We start from the raw sequence: 10,789 nt of genomic DNA on the forward strand, positions 1-10,789 counted from the left end.
TCCCCAAACGATACGCCTCAAAGAAGACACATGACATATTTAATTTCAATCTGATGAATTTTAGGAAAAGAGTGCTTAAACACTCTTTCTAGACGAGGTGAAATCTTCTCTTTGTGGAAACTAATTTTATATGCAGTAAGCCCTATTGCCAAGTATCAAAGGAAAATACAATCATCTATATATTAAAATGATAAGTTTATAATTATATTTGTGGTCAAGAAAAGTTTATTTGTTTGTGGACGTTTCGGTTTGTGTCCAACTCTTTTGATAATGAAATAAAACGTCTTGTTTCACGTCTAACACTTATTCCCTTTAGGCTAAATGGGACGGATGATTAATGAAAGCGAGTGATTATGAAATAGTTGGTGGGATAATGAAACGAGAGAGTCCCGAGGAAAACTGATAAATACGATGTTGTGAACCTGGGATCGAACCTTACGCCCCAGTGATCGCTGTACCATTAAACCACAGCTGTTCTGTACATATGAAACCTTAATTGTTATAATTAGAGTAAGGATTTTTAGGTGCACATCGTTTTTCTTTCTTTTTTTCTTTAGAGCAAGAAAGGATTCTAATGAAGTACCCATTGTACGAAATATCTTCAAATGGAATAGAGATATTTTTATAGCATCCTTTTTCCATTCCTGTTTCTCTTTTTTTGCCTCTCTTCTCCTTAATCTGTCTCTAGTCTTGCTTTTTCTCCTTATCACTACACCACTCGAAAATCTTTTTTTTTTTTTTTTTTTTTTTAAATCCCACGTCTATTATGAGTAATTGTCTTTAAACAACCACTTTTTTGAAGATGAAATTTACAAGCATTAGTACTGCTTTCTACGCCCAGTAATAACGTAAGCCACTCAACCTTTGATTAATTAAAATGAATCACACAAATGTCAGTGTCAATGAGAATACTATAAGAAAACACTATTTTGAGCCATGAAACTGTACAAAGAATTATGCGGAAAGTGTGGAACTCAGATGTGAGAGTCATAGATGAAAGCACAGATACAGTTAAACAGACATGGTTTGAGCTTTTTGATATTCTCTCTCGGAGGTGAGGAAATAAAGTCCATGTTACATAAGATGTATGAATTAGAAGAAACTACCGGGTGTCCTAGAAGTAGTGACTTACTTACTTGTTATTAAGTGCGGTAGGTTAGGCTGTATGATTGATGTTGTTATTTGTCTGTTTCTTGTTTTGTTTGTGTTGTGGTGTAGGGCTAATAGTGCTTTTTCTTTTCTCAGTTGGCAACACTGCAAGATGGCGGCTCGTTTGACGCTTGGGAAACTTGTCTAATGCGTTCCTCTATTTTCTGAGACACACAACGTTACGGAAGTCTGCGCCACAGCTAAAGACAATAACAAGAGTAAACAAAGCCTTCGATACCAATGGTAGTGTAATTAACACCAAGAGGCCGGATAGACCTAGGTTCGTCAACAATCCCGCAAATGCGGCTCTGATACAAGCGGAACTAGGAAGGTCGCCGCAGAAGTTGAAATCAATTCGAAAGTTGTCCCGCATCTTGAAAATCCCAAAGTCATCAATTTCAATGTTCTTAAGGATGTGAAACTGAGCCCGTAACATTCACGCCTGCTTCACGCAATCAATGAGGACAATCGGATTGCCGTATCAAGTTTGCTGAGTCGTACCTGCGGAAGGTGGAGGAAAATCCCGACTTTAAGAACCACATAGCCTGCACGGACGAGGCAAACTTCCACGTGTCAGGGTCAGTGAACTGTCACAACTGTGTGTACCCATAAACAGTGTTGTGGAATTGACGGCCCGAATCACCGAGGAATTCAACAACAATTCCCGTTCAGGTGTGCCGAGATGCCTGCAGAAATGTGTGTCTCCGGATGCAGATATGCAGCGATGTTAATGGTTGCCAGGTGGACCTCCAAATGGAGAACCGGTAATGTAAACGACTTGATTTGTACCATCATTCCTGTGTACCTACAATTTTGTTTCATGCCATTCTTGTTTTTAATAAAAATGTACTGATCACTCAAAAGGGGAGTAAGTACTTCTGATACGCCCTGAGCCAGTATAATTCAAAACTAAGTTTGTAAAAATGTGTTGATGGTTACGGGTCAGACACTCCGTATATGGTTTCTGTAGCTAAGCAACTAAAACATTTATGTTCTTTTAGGTAAAGCAATCAACATGTTTGGCACATTCCAATCATAGGTTTTGAGAGTCTATTTGGAACGAATACGATATTACCAATCACTTCATCTCTATTGCGAAGAAAATTCTTCTGAATGTCCCAAATTACATTGTTGGATACAAAGAAACCACATTTCCCATTCAATATTTGCTGGAGATCATGGATTAAGTGTGTTGTTTTTCTTCTTTGAGAAGTTTGACAAAATCAAGTAGTTTGTGCTTTCTCTGATGGTTTTGTAAGAAAAACAAAAACTACTTGGGGTAATATTTCACGAAAATTTGTACGTCGTCGTAGATCTATAGAGTTGTCAATCAGAGTTAATATGAAATTTGCCCAACTGTTCCCAGTGAATGTACTTATATCAGGAAATTCTAGCACTTACAAAGACATTTAATTTCAACATAGAAACATGCTTAGGTTTAATAACTTAAGTCCTCAATGTTGTTAAGTACAACAGCTTAATTTTTCTTTCATTTATGTAATGAAGACTGTAAGCGTATAATTTACTCTCTCTCTCTCCCAGAAAGCAAAAGTATTAGGAATGAAAAAAAAAAAAAAAAAAAAGATTGTGATCTTGGTCAATAATTAGTTTTTGGATCAGGGACCACAAAATTTTTGAACGGCCCCTAAATCGAGTTTTTGTATTTTCTACAGAATAAGCACATCATACTGAGTTAATTGATAGTTTGGGTTTGCCTACACTATATGTAATTCTCCAGATATAAGGCGTTGATTGAAATACATATATATTGAATCTTTTGATCCAAAAATATGTATGTAGTAATTAATTATGTATTGTGTAAATACACGCAATATTTGATAATCCTTTTCCGAATAGCGAATAGCGATAAGAATTTCAAGCATGACATTAAATAAGTTTGATATTAAATTCCTTAAACTTAGTTCTTAAGAAGAATTGGCATTATATGTACAGTAATTATATTTATGTAAAAACCTGGCCCAATTATAGAAATACAGTTAATATTTAACTTGTGAAAAATATTAACGATGGTAATACTAACTTATTAATAATATATAGTACCTGCTAAATTATATTCTAATGAAATGTAAAGTTAGGATAAATGTATTAAAAATCTTATTCACGCAACTGTGGAATGAAGACAACATTGAGTCAGGAAGATATTAATGATTAGAACTTTTTATATGACGAAATATTCACGCAACTTAGTTCCTGCTAATTATTCAGAAAATGCATGTTAATGTAATGACATATTATTTTGCAGTAGATTCTTAACTCTTTTAAAATCAGCCGAAATTGTGTGTTTTTGAAAAGAAATTTTAGACTTTAACTTGGGAGCCACTGCTTCTACCAGAAATACCTTAAATTAATGGTTTGTACAGTCAGAAACAATATTAAGTATAAATCGGAGGTATCCATATAAGAAATGATAGCTCTAACCTGTACTTAATATTGTTTCTGACTGCACATAATTGTTTTTTGAAGCATTCATGCTTTGTAACGATAACACACACACACGCACACATGTATATACACTAGCCTCCTGAATGAAAAAGCTGTGAGAAATTTGGTCATTGTTCGGAAATCTCAAGAAAATAAAACTCCGATGTTCCATTGGGTGCCCTTGGGAGGCCCAGGGCACTGGTAGCTCCGTGAAGGATACTTATAAAGTAACACCCTTGCTTTGATACATTTTTGAATTTTTGAAATTCGGATAATGCATATAAAGATTTAAAATTATATATTCGGACTGAAATGAAGTGCGTCGTTGACGAAACACACACACACACACAAAAAAAAAAAAAAAAAAAACAGGAAGTCCCTGTTTATACCCTAATTACATTGGATTCATGATTCGTACGTCATTGTCTTGAACTAGCCTTTTAAATGACCAAACACATGATTCATGATCAGTGAATTCGAAAATATCTGCGGAAATTCAAGAAATGTTCCTCGAAAATATGTTAATTAATAATCTGGGGACCCCTGGCCAAGTTTCACTTAGGAACAGTTTGTATGTATAAAGATAGAAGAAAAGTTTTCGGAATATCATATATTGCTACGCTTTGATTCTTCTAAAGAGCCCCTCCTTGTACCCTAATTATCGTGGGTTCACGCTTCATACTTAACTGTTTCAAGAGTGGTGCAAGGATTCAGATATAATATACATGTGTAATGATCCAAAATTTGGACAATATTCCTGAAATACTGAGCACCTTATCGAGACCTCACGGATATGTGTTTGCAGGAGAAAGGTATCTCGAAAATTTTCATGTCTCCTAGGTTATAATATCTGTTAAGTTTAACTGAAATAGGCTACATAGAGGAAATAGTTGTAAAGACATTTGAACGTTTTGAAACACTAACAGCAATTAGGATAATGTAAAATAACTCATTTTAGCGTCTACAAACTTTTGCATATAATTCTGAAATGCAGGTTAATGTTCTGCATCCAAGTTATAAGAGGCATGCCTCTGTAGCTTTGTGCGACATCTGAACCATATGAGTTAGCTCGTGATTTCTTTTGCATGAATGAAAGTTGAAGACCTTTACTAATTGTTAAATATTGCTAATATAAATAGCCTTGAGACTTCTTTAAATGATAAAAACGTTCAGCAGAACTCCATAAGATATAATTCTTGCAGTACAGATAGTTCTCCATATTTATTCCTTTGTTCATCATATCATCTTCATCATCAAATAGAAAGGAAAATCATTACATAATTTCAATCATTTATCATTCTACGTTACAAAATTACTGTCGAAAAATGCATGCAGTATGACGGGAAATACCATATTTCATTCACACAAGTACTATACTCTTTTAAATACTGTATAATAAACTATCTTCTTTTATCATATTCAGTGCGTTCAAAAAGTCATTCCACAGTGGATTATGCCAAAGGGGTACACTATCCCTCAAAAGTTTTCGAACACCCCGGTTTTTTTGTAAGCATCTACTTATGATCATATTATTTTAGCACGAGAACTTTGCCGCTGTGTATCAGAGGCACTGCTGCCTTAAGCATAAATTTTGATGACAGTTGAATTGAAATCTGAGAGGTATTTTAGATGATATGTCAAATTATAATTCTTAATTTAAAACCAAACAAACACAGTTTGATATAGATATTGCATAGTACAAACAAGAGTGTGAAGATGAGGCGAGATATTGGTTTTGTTTGGAAAGTGTAGAGGTAGAGGATGAATGTAGTGACAAAAGTTTAGAAGAAAAAGTAGTTTTCCAAATTTTGCAGTTCTTTATAGCTTGTTGATATGCTAACGTCTAAAACGCCAAAAATACCATATTTTGAAAAGTGTTTACAATGGTTTTGTATGCTTCATTATCCCTCGTTGAAATAGTAATGACGATCATTACATATACGCTTCCACTGAACTACAATTGAGCAGAGAAGGATGCATATTGACTGTCGTAAACATTTTTCAAAGAATGGCGTTTCTAAACTTTTTTAAAGCCAGCATTTGTATAAGGTATGGGGAAAGGCAAAATTTGAAAAACTGAATTTTCTTTCAAATTTCTGTTACTACATTCCGCTACAATTACATCGTCCAACAAAACAATACTTTGTTGCTTAGCGTTGCATAGTTTAGTTTATACTGTGTAATATCTATATGAAATATCCTTTTTGTCCTCAGTTTTAAGAATTACAATTCGACATATCATCTTTAGCATCTCTCAGACCTCGATTCAACTATCTCTAAATTCTATGCTTTACACAAAGTACATCTGATGGAGGGTGACAAAGTTCTCGTACCAAAATAATAGGATCACAGTAGATACTTACAAAAATTCGGGGTGTTCGAAAACTTTTGAGCGGTAGTGTACATGAAAACACTTCACTACAGCAAATGTTGAAAATGGTTTATCTGGATCTACTGGTTAATCTTCCTACTCTTGACAAACACCGGTGTGCGTAGGTTTTCTCGGGGTTCTCCACTTTCTTTATTCCACCATTTCATTCATTTCTCATTATCGCCGTCTCCTTTAGCCTAGCCGGCACAAACGTGGGAAGTGAAACTTAAACATTTTCATTTGTGCGAGAACTAGAAGTAAATATTGGTGATCGATAAATTGTAGGTACCTTATATGTGATAGCATCCCTGAGTTTTAGGTCAATCTGAGGCTGTTCAACCACTGTTGAACCATTCTTCAATAAATAATGTTTCAGATGTTCTATATGCTTATCATCCGCACGAAACACCTATTCAATGAAAAAATGTTGCTCCATTGTTAACATTATAACACATACACACCTGTATTACCCGATACTCAATAGACCTCTGGTCAACCTTTGAGCACAGAAACTGGTCACAACGTAACGCGAACCGTCTCGATTGTGCAGCGTACGTCTCTACTAACGTGTGAGTTGACAGTTAAAATGTAGGATCCTTTCTCTCTGTGTCGAACATCTGCATAACATAACATATTTCTACACAAGGAGAAAAATGAAGGTCTCAATCCTTTTCTCACAATAGCAAGTACCTACGTCCACTGCGGAGCGACTTTCTGAACGCACTCTACAAGATATGACTTATTGTTAATTTTCTTTCAAGAGATTTTGAACATTTTTGTTAGTTCTATTATTTTCCAGTTACAGTACCTGCAAAAATATGTATTATAGTTTTCTATTTCGTCTTTTATGAATAAGAGAAATGGTTGATCAGCTCTGAGTGAGTGTCACTACTTCCAAAGAATCTTCCATTGCTAAAAGCTGTTTCTGGATACAGTGGAACTTTTGAAAGTCCAACTTACAGATAGAGTTGCACACGAAACGAGAAGAAACAGAATTTTCGTGACGATGTTGGAGACGAGACAGAGCTCTCTCAATAAAAATGTATGCTTCTTTCGAAACAAGATATCACTTTCACGTCTCATTTTCGAGACCAGGCAGCCTCACCTCTTGCCTCGTTGACAACCTTATTTACAGAGAAATAGAAAATAGGGAGTTGCTTTAAGTATACGACTAACCTAACGAGGTGGCCAACTTTTAGAATGTAATAGGATTTACTTTAAGTATTTGTCAATCGGTGCTGAATGTGATATTGATATCTTACTCAGCTAATGTTACCATTAAAATTCCACAATCACCCCCTTCAATTGATAGTCTTCTTGATTTAGCCAACCAGAAGGAAGTACTGCAATACCAAGTACTTCGAACTAAGTCCGTATTGCTTAGTTCTATACATGTGCTAATAATAAATAATAATCTATTTTATATTATCCAAAATCTATTTTTATCGCCATAATCTATTTTAAAACAATTAAATTGAAAGTCCACGATGGCTCAGTGGTAGAGCATTCACCTTTGGTGTGTGCGGTCCCTGGTTCGATCCCAGCTTGCGCCAAGTGATCTTTCTTGTGGACAATCACCATGCGCAGGGGTTTTCTCGGGCTTATCCCGTTTGCCCCCACTTTCTCTATTCCACGAGTTCACTTATTTCTCATCATCATCATCTCCTTTAGCCCACGCTGCATAATCGTGGGACGTAAAACTCAAAGATTTCATTTCAGTAAATTGAAACAAGACAGTTTATGTTGCAACTAAATCGTCACAATGCATTACTGTAGAAATATACACAAATCTTAATGTCCAAATTTAAATATAGTTGCGGCCCTAATGTTAATAGATGGGTGGAAAATTTCTCAAATTTAGGGAAACTTATGTGTCGAAATGAAAATAAGTAAATAGCCTGAAAATATATTAACTCTATAGCAAGTTTCGGATGTAGAAACAATATCTTGTATTTAATTTTCTATTTCATTCCAGTAAAAATAAACACATAGAGTATTGAAATATAGTAATTATAAAATTACACTGATTTCTTCAGATATTGCATCCCGATCGCTACTTCTTTTTATGTAATTGCATTTGTCTGACCAGCTCCAACAATGTAACATTCCACATAATTTTTTCCAAGGGCTGATCCAGGAGGGGGGCGATCGGGGCAATCGCTGCCTCCCAGAAGAGGAAACTTTCTTATTTTATTTATAAATAAAAAACATCCCAAAGTTTGGAGCTCTTAAAAGTAGCTCTAAGTAGCAGTAGTACAACCTATCGGCCCTCTCAGAAGTCCGCCCTGGATTCGCCCCTGATTTTTTCGTGAAAATATATGTAATTATACAAATTAAACTTTCGATGTTTCGTCTGTGTAACTGAATTCATTGGTTAAGAACAAAAGTCAAAGGAGAGCTTTTGGGAATGCGGCATTAAACCTCTGAGTACCATGGGCTAAGAGTTAGCTACTTTATTTACTTTAACTTATGTTAAGAATTTCATGAGAGACGTTCTAGAGGGTATGGTGGCAGGAAAGAGAGGGAGGAGGCGAAGGAGAATACAATTAATGGACGATATGAAATAGAGAAATCGTACGTGAAGACGAAGAGGTTAGCGGAAGACTGTGGAGCATGAAAGCTTCTCAGTTGCAGCAAGTGACCTGCCGAAAAGGGCAGAATATTTATGATGATGTTTCAAACGCACTGACTACATTTAAAAACAGAGTTGTACTAACTTAGAAAACTGTTCATTATATCTCCAACCTATTCCCCTGATTAATACAACACTAATAATAAACGCAATTAGTGCGTTTGAAATGCCAGTTGAAATAAACATAACACGAACGAAATAAATATAACACGGTAATTTACTTATTGTGTTTACTTATCTCTCTTCTCTACTGGGTAAAGTGATTATAATATTTCATATGTTATATGGTAAGTAGTGATACAAACAAAACATCTCAGTAAACAATACTTGAAATATTATTGTGCTATGTAGCATGTGATCAACTGTGTCTCATAATACGTAGTGTTAGTGCTTCTTTCCTATATTTACCAACGGTACGAATATTCTTAGCTGAGCTCCTTAGTGGGTAAGCGGTTAACATGTGCGCCTTTGGTGTGGGAGACCCGGGTTCAATTCCCGCCGGTAGCCTCATGTGGATCAAATTCCACGTTAATCAGTAGGTCCCATCTTATATAGCCTCGCTGCTGAAAGGGACGTTAAACTGAAAAGTAACTCAAATATTTGCAGCTATTTTCAGATTTATTTACTTTACACATTGCAATGGTGTTTCAGTTTAATTGGGTTTCAGTTGTTCGTATTTATATTAAACGGGAGTCACTTGCAATTTGTATTGTGAATACTGAACGTGACTAAAAACCGCAAGGTACTTGAAAAACAAAATGTGATACGGCCAATTATTTTTCTTTATTTCAATTTCTTTCCCAATAGGAATTCAAGAGAGAATATAATCCTAAAGATTTATCTGCTCTACAGCCACTTCAAGAGCTTCACATTTATAAACGAACTCTACCAACTCTAAAATTGTTATTGAATATTTAGTTCATTAAAGATAACCGCAGTATTTTCTAAACAAAACCAGCATAAAATATTTAAATACATAAATAAAATTTATCTAAAGAACCATTTTCAAAATTCTTTTATGATTTAGAGTAAGTCCTTGACTCAAAATTTGGATAAAATCATGACAGAGAAAACATTTGACGAAAGTATAATTAACCTCACATGACTGATCTTATGTGAATTAAAAAAAAACTTTCTATAGTAATCTAAAAGTAATTTTTTAAAAAATGATAGTATTAGATTTTAAAGTAAGCACATGTGGATATTACATACCTGACCTATAGGGTATAATAAAAATTTTCTCTTTGAAAATAAAATGTATCACTGAAAAAGCCCAACTTCAACACAGAAACTACAGCATGTATATTAAGACGGGAAGTGGTAACAATCCGTTTATATATGCAACCTCCCCCCAACAAAGCTGTGGATGTCTTTTGTTAGATAAATCTTGTATAAAATCCACTCTCACATTCCATTGGAAATGCCGATCGTTCACAACAGAACTGAACTCAATGGCATTTGCGCAGAGAGCTTGCCAAGGTTATTTTTCTCCATCTTTTGAAATTAAAGAAAAAAATATTCGTGGCCTATCTCTACGGATTCTCCCTTACGTCATCGAAACAAAGGTAAGTGATTGGCGACCGGCGAACGGAGAGAGTTGATCTCAAAGACCCTTGTGTGGAAAGAAGGTCACTGCCTCAACAGAGATGAGCATCAGATGCTATTGATGGGTCTAAGGGGAAAGGGAGAACAACCAGCATACGTATTTCCTGGAAATACTGGACGAATTAAAAGCTGAACGTAACACCGTACAGGTTGTATACAGGCAGCGTGTTTGAGTCCAGTCTCACATAATACATTTTTGTTCTTTAAGTCTTATGATGTCAGTTTAAAAAATTCAGTAGCAAAATCGTGGTTTTCTCAAAGCACGTACTAACGAAAGTGAAGACACATAATCTATAGACACACGCAACTTCAGAACGTTTCAAAATAATGGTATTTGTTTCACCCATTATTTCTTTTCAGATAGAGAGCTCTGTCGAAGCTATATGGTTAAGATTTAGCCTTTTGTGGGGAAGACCAAGGCAGGGGCATAAATAAGGGCCCCGCAGACTCCGCATTGCGGGAGGCCTCAAGCCATTAGGGGGCCCGAAATAATGAAGTGGGACGTAGAGAAGGGGCCCCACTCCACGCTGTTTGCGGGGAGGCCCCCAAGCCTTTAGTTACGCCACTCGACTAAGGTACACTGTAGTGGA

General features: G+C 35.6%; 1 protein-coding gene across 1 annotated transcript in view; it reads right to left on the bottom strand.

The window, feature by feature from the left end:
* LOC145673515 (U-scoloptoxin(01)-Er1a-like) overlaps positions 1-9,989 on the bottom strand; it is a 58,555-nt gene extending 48,566 nt beyond the window's left edge. Inside the window, exon 1 of the mRNA XM_081743287.1 lies at positions 9,807-9,989. The gene's annotated coding sequence lies outside the window, so the exon portion shown is untranslated. The remainder of the gene's footprint in view (positions 1-9,806) is intronic.
* Positions 9,990-10,789: the final 800 nt, after the last annotated feature.

This window comes from Thermobia domestica, chromosome 16 (genome assembly GCF_964235325.1).
Source record: "Thermobia domestica chromosome 16, izTheDome1.hap1.1, whole genome shotgun sequence".
NCBI classification, from domain to species: Eukaryota; Metazoa; Arthropoda; class Insecta; order Zygentoma; family Lepismatidae; genus Thermobia; species Thermobia domestica.